This window comes from Pongo pygmaeus, chromosome 9, assembly GCF_028885625.2.
Source record: "Pongo pygmaeus isolate AG05252 chromosome 9, NHGRI_mPonPyg2-v2.0_pri, whole genome shotgun sequence".
NCBI classification, from domain to species: domain Eukaryota; kingdom Metazoa; phylum Chordata; class Mammalia; order Primates; family Hominidae; genus Pongo; species Pongo pygmaeus.
In genome coordinates this window covers 56,607,397-56,620,987 of record NC_072382.2, presented here as the reverse complement: position 1 = coordinate 56,620,987, position 13,591 = coordinate 56,607,397, and the positions used below count along the sequence as shown (strand labels likewise).

Sequence of the window (13,591 nt, the reverse complement as noted above, 5' to 3'; positions counted from 1 at the left end):
GCAGAGATGGCACAACAGAGCCGCGCTTAACCCAGGACTGCCCCAGCCCGAAGTCCATTGGTCATTTCATGGTGCCCTGTGTGTTGTGGCAGGGCCAGCACTTTTTGGGCGACAGCTTACCCAGCCCAGGGCTGATCATTTTGTTTTTTTCATCTAGGGACACTTGGAAAGTAGTCAGCTCTTCTCTTCTTGCTTCTCATGGCTGGGTCTCTTGAGTTATCCTTGGCAGCTGTGTAGTAGGCGCACAGACCAACGAGCACAGAGGAATAGAGGCAAGGAAGGGGAGGACTTAGAGTTACGAGATTTTTACTTTTATTTGTAAGCTCAAAAAGGGCTGAAATTACACGATATTTATTTGCATACAGCTTTGTGATGTACAATGTGCGTTCACATGCTCTATCTTTTTTGATCCCCCACGTAAGGCTGTGAGATAGACTTGATTTATTAGTCTTGGTTTTAGGCTGAGGAATAAGTCCAGGAGGTTCATGTGACTCATCAGGATCGCACAGCCAGAAAATAGCAAAGTCTGTACCTGACTCCAAGTCAGTAGGTTTTGTCAGTCTGTGTTGTTGTTGGAGAGAACAGTCAGGAGACTCATGGACTAACACAAAAGGAATGGGTGGGAGAGCAGGCAAAGGTTTGGACCTGCCTTGTCATCCCACAGGACAGGTAGCCCCAGTGGCACCATGGCTCTGGCAGGCAGACAAACCCCAGGATGCTTAAACTGGGATCCAGGGAGGCTTATGTGAAATGTCCAAAATAGACCAGTTTATGGAGACAGAGAGTAGATTAGTGGTTGCCTAATGTTGGAGAGGGGTGGGAAGGGGAAAGGGAGTGACTGCTAATGAATACAGAGTTTTCTGGGGTCGGGGGTGATTAACTTTTCTAAGACTGATCATGGTGATGGTTGCACAATTCTTTAAATATGCAAAAAACCATCAAAATTGTAGCAGGGAGGGCTAGTGCATGAGGAACTCTAGGCTGGGAAGCAGGAGCTATTTCCTGCCGGCTTTGTGGTCCGTAAAGCCTCTGGAAGCAGATGCTGTTTACTTCTCACCGAGCAGTAATTGCTGTTCCTCTGCCAGTCTCCATCGCCCTTCTTTCTGTTCTGGCCTGGCAGGTGGTGCTGGAGGGAGAAGCCAGAATGAGAGAACCTCTTGTTGCCCAGGCCTGGGTTCCTGGTGGTGACTCCCTTCAGCCCGCACCGCTGCTGGAACCCTGCCAAGCTCTGCAGCCTCCCCCCAGCCTCAAGCCCTGCGATCTGGCATGGCCACCAGCCTTTCCCTTCTGACCCAGGACACATCAAGCCCAGCCTGAAAAGCAAACGCCTGTCCAAAGACTGCTTGCCAAATAAGAATGGACATAGCCAGTAACAACACATTCTGGGGGCTGTGGCCAGAATTCTGCACATTGCCCTCTGGGTCCCTGCCTAATGCCTTTTGTACCCCAGCCCAGTCTTTGACATTGCTTTGCATGGACAGGTTCCAAAGGAAATAGATAAACTCTCTGTTTCCCTTCCCATCAGGAAACCACTTCATTCCCTGGAGTGCTCTCTACCTAGGAGGCTCTGTTGGGACCCTGAGGGGTGGAAAGAGGGGAGGGTCTGATCAACTCTGAGAGCTGGGGGCTGCAGGGAGGGTGGCAGTTTGTCTTCAGGGAAAACAGCCTTGCGTGGGCTGTAAAGTGAAACTCATAGCTGGTAGCTTGCTTTCTTGGGAAGATTCTGGGTACAGAGGCTGGGGCTTAATTAGAGACAGAGACTAAAACTGGCCTCCAGGATAGGAGACTGAGCAAGGTGGGCAGTAATGGTAAATGCTCTGAGGTACGAACTACCAATGGCCCATGTGTCTGGGGAGAACCAGAGAGGGAGGCTACATGGCGGGGAGGGAGGCAGAGAAAAAATTAAAAAGGAAGGGTCCCATCCCCTGCTGGTAGGCTAAAACCACAAGGTAACTGTTCTGCATTCACATTTTATTTTAGGATCTTAGAGTGAAAGCTCAATTAACTAGAATGGGGCAAAATGACTAATTGGAATTGCTGAATAACTCGGGACCAGGTGGAAGCTACTTTTCTGTTTCAACCTTTGCCAGGAGAAAAGAAAATGTTTGAAAATACCGTGGTCTCCTTCTCCTTGTCAGTGCTGGAGAGGGTTTCCCAGCAGTGTGTCTTCATACTGACATGCCACACAGCCCTTCACAGGCATGCCTCCAGACTACGCAGATCAGCACGATATTGCATTTTGCAATAACTGAATACTTGTGCTGTGACACTGGCTTGGATGATGCTGCAAAGAGAGGGATACAACCTGTAAAGAAGTAAAATAGTGAATCCCTTTGATTTTCTTGAGATATGTGAGAACTTTGCTTTGGAAATATGTAGGGGAGACCAAGAAGGACGATACGTAACTCTACCTGCACAGAGACCCAGGCTGGGGTGGGGGCAGTGTAGAGGGCTGACTAGAACCTTGTGATTTCTGTGGATGCATTTCTAGACCACACGTGACAAGTGTGATGACTGGGCATTTTTATAGAAAGGGTGAGACTTGCTTCTGCTGCAGCAATGGTGATGTTATTCTTGCTGACTTGTTTGGTGGTGTTTCATGTTTCTTTATCTCTTCCAGTGTGTCATCCACAGTTTTTGCATTCAAAGGGGTGTTATTCTCAACCAGAAAAAGTTGAGACCCACAGGTGTTGAAAAACAAGTAGAATGTGGAATGACCCCAATCTTTGCAGTGGCTATTTGCATGGAAAACTGTAGAGTAGGGCTACTTTGGGAAGCCCGACTGGTTACACAGTCAGATCCCAGGGTGATGGCACCCTGGTGTGGCTGCCACACTCCTTTCATTGTGCATCAGCAGCAGGGCATCTCTATGGAGGGGACAGAGTGGTGTCCTGGGCCAGGGTGTGGCCTCAGGGGATCTGGTGGTGTAGACAGTCATGGGCCCTGCCCCATGAAGCACAGGGATGCTTGGCACACTATGTAAATCTCTCCCTTTTGATGCTCCAATTATTTTCATTTCTTTTGTGGGCCAACTATTATGGGTTGACTTGGATCCTCCAAAAAGCTATGTTGAAGTCCTAAACCCTAATTCCTCAGAATGTGACCTTATTTGGAAATAAAGTCATCACAGATGTAATTAGTTAAAATGAGGTTGTTGGAGTGGAGTGAGCCTTTAATCCAATATGACTGGTATAAGAAAAGGAGACAGACACACACGGGATGTGCAACTCTGTGCAATGAAGAGGCAGAGATTAGAGTGATGCAGCTGTACACAAAGGATGCCAAGGCTTGATGGCCACTACCAGAAGCTAGGAAGATGCGAGGAAGAATTCTACCCTGAGCTGCAGAGGGAGCACGGCCCTGTTCACACCTTGATTCTGGCCTTCTAGCCTCCAGAAATGTGAGACAATAAATGTCTCTTCTTTTAAGCCACCCAGTTTGTGGCAGCCCCAGGAGACAAATATGCCAGTCTCTGCCCTGCCCCACCATTTCAGCCTGATCTGTATATTTTCTTTTACAATGCTAAGATTTGCACCAAAGTTAGCATCTAGGCCTACAGGCTGGGGGCTATTCTGCCTCCTCATGATGCTTTTGCGCAGCTCTGCTCCAGGGTGTATTGTGTTTGTCTTGGAGGGTGCCTCTAGCAGGAAAATCTTAATGTTCTCATTTTCAAGCTTGGAGGGAGACTGTTGTCCTCAGTACTAGAACAACAATTCTGTTCACCCAGGGTTTAAGTAACACTCTCTCACCACTCTCTCACCAGGGTTTAAGTAACACTGTCTCACCAGATCCTCTCAACACACATTCTGCAGCTCTTTAACATTGCGGTTTTTCTGACTTTATTTTTACTGACATTTTAGGTGAAAATATTTATCAACTCCTCAACCCAATTCTCCCCTTTAGGCCACAGGATTCTCCACACAGCCTGGAAGCTGCGGGAATGACCAGAGTACACTTTCTCTGCATCTCAGAGAGACCAACTCACTAGCTGTTTTTATCCCTGACATTTTATTTGAAGGTGTGTTTGACATTTAACCTTAGGGGATGGTCCCTAAATCCATTATGCATTTACTGCCTCGGTGGGACTCACAAAGGAGAGAATTCTGGGTGGCAGGCCAGGCTCTGGGAGAAACTTCCAATGCCAGGCCAGTCTCCAACATTGATTTACTTCATGTTCTCTGGAAGTCTCCTGCCCACAGCAGCTGCTCCTTCAAAGAGGGAAAAGCTTTGGACTCATGAGTTGAACCAGAAGAGATGGCTACAGCCCAGGCAGGCCCAGGCTGTGCTCTGGGCTGAAGCAGGGACATGAGAAGGAGTTTTTGGGGCCTCTGAGCTGTTTAATTCTACTCATCCACACTTCGTTTCAAAATGGTGCAAGATGACTGGGAGTTTGGAAATCTAGGCTCTCCTTCCCAGCTGAATGTATGACTTTGTAAAGTAGCAAAACAGTAATAGATAAGAGCATGATCTTTGGGGTTTGGATACCAGCTCTGAATATGACTAGCCATGTGATTCTGGGCAAATTATATAACTTGTATAAGCATCAGTCTCCTCATCTGTAGAGTGGATGGAGTGGTAGAGGGAACTATTCTTAACCTCATATAGCCAGTGTGGAGAATACAAATTTTCATATTTAAAAAGCACATAGCACAATGTCTGGTACACAGGAGTAAATGAAAGCAGGCATTATTTTTCTGGGCAACTCACTGTGTATCTCTGGACCTCTCTTTTTCCATTTATAAAATGGGAGCTCACAGCACTTACAGCTCAAATATTATATTCTATGCCTGAGAGGGAACTTGCAGCCTCTCTGTCCTCTACATCAACCATGTATTGTCTCTACTTCTGTGTTTTACTTTTCCATCATTTTATTTTTAATCGTATTTTTTTTCCTAATCATGAACACAATTTTTTTAAGTGTAGAAAGCACAAACATAGAAAAAGAAATTTAAAATTCTACAGTTTCAGAACCAGAGAGCATTTTCCAATATAACTTTCCAGTTTCTACATATCCTTTTTTCACTTTGTAATTTCATGTGAACATCTTCCCAGATGCTAATTGTTCTTCAGCAGCATCTTAAATAGTTTGACAACCCAGAGTACAAAAGCCTTGAAAATTATTTGATAAAATATGTATTATGGATACTAGAATAGTTTCCAGTTTCCCCTTGATACAAATAACACTGTAAGGCAGTTACTGCGATTCAGGAAGTGATGCTGGAGGCTTGGGCCAGGTGGAAGCAGGGTGGGGGTGGGAAGTGCTAGGACTGTGGTTGCTTTGAAGGTAGAGCTGGGAGGATTTGTTGGTTGACGGGATGAGGCATGTGAGTGACAGAAGGGAATCAAGGTTGATTCCAAGGGTTTCAGCCTGAGCAACTAGAAGAACGGGCTTGCCATTGACTGAGATGGGAAAGGCTGCCCGTGCAGCAGGTTTGGGAGAGAATAGCAGGAATTTGGTTTTAAAGTGTTACTGTGGAGATTTCTTTATATGTGCAAGTGGAGATGTCAAATAGGCAGGTGGAGTTATGAGCATAGAATTCAGGAAGATGTCCTGGCTGGAGATATAAATTGGGATGTCATCAATGTGTAGAGATGGACTTAAAGACTTGAGATCAAATGAGATCCCTAAGGGACTCCAAGAGCTGCAGAACACAGAACAACTTCTACCACATGATAGGATCTTTTGTCTTTTTGCTGCAAGTAAAAGGTGACATAGGCCCCTCTTTCTCCTAAGCCAATGGTGTGGTATTGAAGTTTGAGCCCCACAATACCAAATGAACTGCCACCTTTCCTAACAACTCCCACCCCCAAAGTCCAGAACTGCTACCCTCACTAACAACACCGTGGGCAGGAAATCACAGAAGAGTTTCTCAGCTGAGGATAAAAGAGGCTTAAGTTGTGAATACTTTTAAGGCTGATTTATTTACAGCCTATAGGATTGTGCTAATTTGTGCACCTTGGTTAATTCTTCACCACAACTCATCTGTTTGTTACAAGCAAAATGAGCCGTGTCTACTTTCCCTGTCTTGTTTTCCTTTGGCTGATGCTGTGGGACAGGAGCATGAGGGTTTGGGGGAGATAATAGAATGCACTTGCAATTTTGGCTAGCTCTATTTTGGTCCCTCTGACTGTTCAACAACCTCCGCAGAGAGAGAGTAGGATAAACGAGGACTGCAATAAAGCCAAGGGGCTTCCTGCTGGGCTGGTGTTTCCACCTAGATGAGGACCTGAGTTTCCAGAGGCTGGGCAACAGACCAGGGTCACCATATACAACACACCCAAGTATTCATGTCAGCAGTGGGGTTTTATGAAATTTCAGTGAACAAACAAGAAAGACACAACAGTAGATGAAGTTATTAACAGAGTTAAAAAGATGAAATTTCTCCTGGGCATGGTGGCTCACACCTATTATCCCAGCACTTTGGGAGGCTGAGGTGGGAGGATCAACTGAGCCCAGGAGTTCATGACCAGACCAGGCAACATAGCAAGACCCTCTCTCTACAAAATAATAATAATAATAATAATAATAATAATAATAGTAATAATAATAAGAAATGGGTTTTGCAGAAGAGAAAGGATGTGGATTGGTGAGAAAGTAGCAGAAGGAATCACTGCTAACTCCCTTCTCTTGGCCTGCGCAGTCCACTTTCTTGGTTTCTCATGCCTCTTACATGATCCCTTTAGAGCCACAGTTTGCAAAACTCACAGCCACCCTAGTGAAAGCCTGGAGGTTCTGCATGTGAGCATGCCCTGGCGTGGTGTTCCTCCTTTGGGGGATTTATCTCCCTGGTTTAAGTCTTCCTGGTTCTGATTCTGAACTCTCATACATCCTTGAGTGGAATCACCAAACCTCTAGAGTTTCGATTTTTTCAACTTTTAAATGAGGATAATGATACCTCCTTGCAGAATTTTTGAGAGGATTAAGTAAAACTGCCCACAAATTGCACATCTGTACCTGGCACTTAGTTCAGTATCATGCACCCCAAACTGACACCAGTCATGCCTGTCAGGAAGTGGTCAAGTTATTTTTAGCCCTGCAAAGAGGAGGTGGTTGAGCACCAAAGGTTCAGGAGTCATTCCAGAATTTCAGGATAAGCCCCCAGAGGCAGACTAGGCTCTTGGCCAGGCTTATCCAGATATTGCACCATGCACCAGTGATACACCAAACAGCCAGAGGAGGCTCCTAAAGGAGTGGTTCTCAGTCAGGGTTCTGTGGTTCCCACCCTGGTGTCCCCTAAGACCTTTTGCAGGTAAGAAAGCCCATTAGGATCAATGGGTAAAAATAATCTTGTTATAGCTGAGGATTTCTACTGATAGAGACATATCTGCAAAACCAAACATGGACTGAGCCATAGCATTGGGGAACAACTTTGCATTAAGATGGAGGTGTAGAATGGCATCCAGCCTGTGCCATAGAAAGATATTGTTTGCTGGGAGCAATAGAACTGTGCTTTGTAAAAAATACAAAAGGGCATAGCTGGGGCAGTAAATAATTCCTCTCAAACAGCAGCCACAGAGCTAAAGAGGGACAGAGAAGTAGGGTAAATAGAGTGGGCTATTGATTTCTTCCTTCTGGGCTTCAATTTCTTCATTTGGGCATGGAAAGATTAATGCATGTTCAACTTTCGTGGATAACAGACTCCTAGGGGAATCTCATCAAAGCTTCATTCATTCAGTCATTCAACCATCGATTCATTCAACACACACTTTGTTATGTATCTATGATGTTCCAGACCCATGCTCAATGTTGAGATTCACAGGGAGTAAAGGGGAAACAGCCTACCTTTACCTTGGCTCAATTGACTTCGATTCTGTTATTTAACGTTCAGCCCAGGAAGCTCTCCTGACCCACCCTTTCTCTGTGGTTAGATCAGGTACCTCTATCCCATGCTGAGTGCTGCACACCTGCCATCTGTCTGTGCACAGACTGGACATTACTCCCCCTCCAACCAGATGTAGAGTTGTTCTCCATGCTGCACTGCAGTCCGTGGTCTGCTTTACAGCTTGGCTGTGTCAGTAGATGTCCTCAGTTAGAACAAAATACCCTGCCTTTTGTTGGGCTTTCCCTTCACAGCTGTAATTAAATAATCATGTAATTATTTCATTCGCTTGATCATTCAGCAAACATTTATTAGTTGTTTAACATTCCTCTCATCTGATAAATGAAAGCAGAGATCACATCTGACTTATTCATTCCTGTGTTCCTGGCATGACATGTAAGAGCCTACAGAGTATAACGATAATAATTGCCCTGGACAGGGTGTTTGCGCCCCTACTCAAAATTCCTATGCTGAAATCTTAACCCTCAATGTGATGGGATTAGGAGGCGGGGCCTTTGAGAGGTAATTAGATTATAAGGGTGGAGTCCTCATGAATGGGATCCACATCCTTATAAAAGGGACCCCATAGAGCTCCCTCACCTTTTCTGCTGTGTGAGGAAACAAAACGATGAGATGAGAGTCTGCCACCCAGAAGAGGGCCCTCACCAGAACCTGGCCATGCTGGCACCCTGATCTGAGACTTCCAGCTTCTAGAACTGTGAAAAATAAATATCTGTTGTTTATAAGCTGCCCAGTCTATGGTATTTTGTTATAGCAGCCTAAAGTAAGCAATATTAACAACAATAATAATAATAACAAGAACAACCACTCAACTTCATTAATTCATAATTTGTTCCCAAAATCTTTGTGGAACACCTGCCTTCTACCACCAAATACCAACCGGGCCTCTCAGGGAAGGCTTCCCAGGTGCCTGGATAAAATGATGAACAAGGCAGGTGCACAGCTCTGCCTTCGTGCAGTGTGGGCTCTCGTAAGGTGCTTATTGTGTGCTAGGGGCTGTCCTAACTCTTTATGCCTTATTTAATCTTCGCGTTTCCTTTTAACATGTGTGCTTTCATTATCACCATTTTATGGGTGGAGCAACTGAGGCACAAAGCAGTAAGTCCCTTGCTGAAGGCCACAGAACTGGGAGATGGTAGAGCCAGGGTTTGAACCCTGATGATGTAGCTCTAGCTACCTCTGCCACCTAACAGAGAGTGCGTGCTCTGTAACTAGTTGCTGAGTGAATGAAGGAATGACAGAATCCCCCTTTTCCGGGTGTGACATTCAGGAAGGCTGCCCCTGCCTTGGCTTGAGATTCAGCCCAGCAGGGGTTGATGCACCATGTTGCCCCTCCCATCTCATTTAAGCAGACCCTCCAGGCTGAGGCTGGCTGACTGGAGCACTGACCTGGAGGAGAATGTCCTTCAGCAAAGAGCTCCATGGAAAAAGTGAGGCAAACTGCGTGATCACCAGAGGAGTGATGATTCCACAAACACCAACTGGGCCTCTCAGGGAGATCCTGGCCCTTCTCTAGGAATGCTGAGGCTGGAATCTGTGAAGCGCTTTTGAGAATTCAGCTGCAGCATGAACCTGCTAATTGGGGGTTGTGTTTATTAGCAGTATGAACCTGCTAATTGGGGGTTGTGTTATTCCTCAAAATGTGGAAGCATTTTGAGGGAAACACTAAGCAAGATGGAAGCATTTTGAGGGATAACTCTTTCTCTCTGGCACAGGCTTTCTTTAACTTTACTCTTAGGGCCTGAGGGCACTGAGGTCCTTTCTTTGCTGGACCAAAGGAGACAGAGTGTTTCCTGGCAGGGTGCCCAGAGCTCGACTCTCCTCCATGCTCAGGCAGCCGCTGACCACAGGGACCACTGGAAGGATATGGCTGTCTCTAATCCTTTTATTGCGATGCACTCATAAACAAACACTCGTGGGCATTTTACTAGACAAGAGTCCAGGAGCTGACACCAGCTCATTTTCAGGCACGCACGGCCAGCTACAGATGAATTTTAAAATGCTGCTGAAAACTAGAAAAGTATTAAATGACTTGCCAGGGCAGAAGGGAAGAAGCCATGGGATGCCCTGCCAACCCCGAGGCAAAATCCACCCCATGGCCTGTGGGGCCCACCTGATTGTCTCTGCCTCCCTGTCCCATACCTCATTGTACCTGATTGTCTCTGCCTCCTGATCCTGTACCTCACTGTGTGTTTCAGCCACGCTGCCTGTTTTCCATTCAGTGACAGCTCCTTCCCGCCCCAGGCTCTATGCAAATGCTGTTCCCCCTTTCCCTCCTTCCTCCTTTCCCATCCTCTAGGGTCCCCTCCCCTATTTTACCCTATCTTTGGAGACCCTAAGTTAAGGCCTCTCATAGAGGACGTGAGCTCCCCGGGAATATCAAAGACAGCTCAGATTTCAGGAAGGGGGAACAGGAAGATGCATTTTGCCAAGCGAGGGCCCAGTGGTGTGTCTCCAGGTACCTCTGGGTACCAGGTGCTCTGCTGGTCTCAGTCCCAAGCTGACACTCACAGGAGGCAGGGGCGTGGGCCTTGGGAGAGCAGAGGCCACTGCTGGCTGCCATTACCATTTCATTACTCATCTGCTAATTGTGGCAAATGGGGATTTTACAGCTCCCCTGGCCCTCGCTGTGGGCGAGGCAGTGGTTTGATGGAGAGGGAATGGAAGACCAGCCTTGGAATCTTTTAAGAAGGCCCATGTGCCTGCCTATCTGGTTCATTTGGACCCTGCAAGCCTGCATTTGGGTCCAATAGCCATTTGGCCATGAGGCAGTGCGTGGTGATGGGCCTGGGAACCCAAACACTCCAAGCTGAACCCTGCCTCTCCCCATCCGGAGAGAACTCTTCCACTTGGGTCATTCATAGTGGGTGGCCAGTGGTTGCCACTGGGTTTAGAAGAGTGATTGAGTCACGTGCTACTGCTGGGCAGACCCTCTGAGAGGAGGGTGAGGGGGCTGTGAGGAGACACCAGGCTTCCTCTTGGAGACCATGGACCCAGAGGCCAGTTCCCAAGTCCTAGGTAGCTGTGAGCCACAGCGGCAGAGGGCCAAGCTTTGAGGAGCACAGGCTCTAGAATCCACAGCCAAATCGGAGCTGGCTGTCTAAGTGATGGGACATTTAGTTTCCAAGTTTTGGGTAAGATGAAATTAGATAATGTACATAAGTGCTCAGCGATAAAGGATCCAGTTATCGGGGAGGGAGAAGAAAATTCTCACGCCCTGTGCAGCGCACAGTTTCATTCTTGACCTATCTTATGTGTTAGTGGAGATATTTGAGAAGCCCCTTATCCTAACTGCAGCTCTGTAATAATAACCAATAATTATATCTGACATCAGTCAGCACTTATTGAAGGCCAAGGGCTTTAGCCTTTTGCGTCTGATCTTCACAACCACCCTGCACATAGGCCTTCTGAGATCCATTTTCCAGATGAGGAAGCAGGAATCAGAGGGAATAAGTAACGTGCCAACGGTCGCTCCAGCAGAGATGCAAACCCAGGACTGTCCCTCGGCATGGCTCTGGACCCTTCCTTTCTCTTTGGCCACTATCATTCAATCACTTTTGTGAAGAACTGTAGCCAACTACTATCTCTCCCACCCTCTGCTCTGAGAGGCAGAATTTGGCAGGGGCTAAAACTGGGGTTTTACAGTTTAGGCAGATGGGTTTGGATCCAGCTCAGTGGCCTACTAGCTGCATGGCTTGGACAGTCATTTGCCCTTTTGTGGCCACATTTTTGTTTGTAAAGTGAGGATAAGGCCTGGTATATAGAGAGGTCACAAGACAGTAAATGAGCTCAAGGACTTGCTGGTGCCCAACATACGCCAGATCCCACTTGCCTTCCTCAAGGACGGCTGTGCCACTTGGAAGCCACCACACAGCCTCCCTCTTCTGCAGAACAGCAAGAAGGTGGGAGGCAGGATCGAAATGAAGCCACACTGCACCCCTCACAAAGGCATTCCCCTCCTTCCATTGTCTCCAAGCCTACCACTGGAGGAGGAGCCCACTGCCTTATTCTTTTTGATAGAGAGAGGAGTGGTCCAGGGAGCATCTGCTTCTGTGTTTACAGGAGTGTGGCCTCCAGAGGTTTCTGATTTTTAGTGATAAACAGCTTAGAGGATGAGGCCCCACACCTTCAAGAGGCTCACAGTGTCAGCAGTAAGGGGCCAGCAGCAGTGACCCCACCTTCTTCCCTCCTCACCAGCTGGGGGTATCCAGAGTGCCCCTGGCCCCTGCTGGAACCCATGAGGCCCTCCTGAGCCTCCTCACCACTGAAGTGCCACTGGTGTGTGTCCAGCCTTCAGATGGTCACTGTCACCCCCGCTGGCACGTTGTGGCCAGCATTTGAAGTGTTGGACATGCCTTTCTTCACTGTGATACAATTTTTCTTCATAGGAGAAAAATCATGACACTTCTGAATAAGGGAGTTGCTGTGTTATTCTGTAGAAGAGAACATGCTCTGTCCAAACTGTTATTTCACGTCTGTTCTTAAGAACTGTCACTGTAATTCCCCAATGTCAACAGAATCCTGATGGCATGGCTGCCTAGAGCTCAGCGTCCTCCACATACCAGCCCCAACATACCTCCGGGGTCTTACTTGCAGTTATTATTATTGGGAATAATGATGGCTGTTGATTAAAATAATCATATCATCCACAGTTGAGGACTCACAAGGCATGAGGCCATCTCCTAAGCACTCGACTCATTGTCTCACTGGGTTCTCATTGGAGAATTCATCCAGAGGAAGCAGGTGTTAGGTCCCATTTTGCAGTGAGAAATCTGCAGCCAGGAGAGGGTACCTCGCTTGTCCCTGGGCTCCTAGACTTCAAAGCTGAAGCTTGTGCTGCTCTGTTGACCATCACTCCACACCCAAGGCCCCCATCTCCTCCACACGAACTCCCTTCTCCAGTGAAAACCGCCTCCTGCCCGGTCCTCCTGTGTGCCTTTCGCATCCCTTCCCCATGCTTGTCAGGCTGTTCCCTTGACCAGAAAAGCCTTGGAGAGCAGCAAGGTGAAATGGATGGGGCACAGGCTCTGGAGTCAGGAACAGTGCATCCCTCCTGTTCCACTTCCCAGCTCCCAAACTATTTAAGCTTTCTGGGCCTCAGTTTCCCTACCTGGAAAATGGGAAGATGTCATGTCCTCATTGATTTGGTGAGGCAATATACACAGAACATCTGGGTAGTGGCACTGGCTCACCGGTTGAAGTTCTGCCTGAAGTTGGAGGCCCAGTTCTGCTTCCTCTAGAGCGAGGCGTTCTCTGACTAACTCAGTCTGGTGACATTTCTTCTTCTTCCGAGCCACTCTTCTTCTTTCTCCTCTAGGAAGTCCATGTGCCGTGAGGGCAAGGGCCCCCACATTGACTTAATGCCATTGCTTGCACATTGCAAGAGCTTGATCAAGGTTTGCAAAGCAATTGCTTTTCAGGACTCGTCACCATCTGCACCCCACCTTCTTCTCCAGCATCGTTACTCTCTATACGCGTGTCTTCACTCTTCACCTCCCATCGCCCACTCTGAGCCTCCTGTATCTGACTCCCTGTGTCCCCAGACACTGAGGTTCTCTCTTACCTCCTGGTCTCTCTGTTTATAATGTCTTCCTTCATTTCTTTCCCTGGGTAACTTCTGGTCTTCCTTTAAGATTTAGCCCACGTGTTTTTTCCTCCTCCAGGAAGTCTTCCAGATACTCCGGGCTGGTTAGATACTCCTCCTCTCTGTTCCCACAGCCTCTGACTTCTCTCTTAGCCCTTGTCAACCT

The 13,591-nt window shown here is 47.3% G+C and overlaps 1 protein-coding gene across 1 annotated transcript in view; it reads left to right on the top strand.

Moving 5' to 3' along the window:
* NAV2 (neuron navigator 2) overlaps positions 1–13,591 on the top strand; it is a 779,302-nt gene that overhangs the window by 168,095 nt on the left and 597,616 nt on the right. The gene's annotated exons all lie outside the window — the stretch shown is intronic.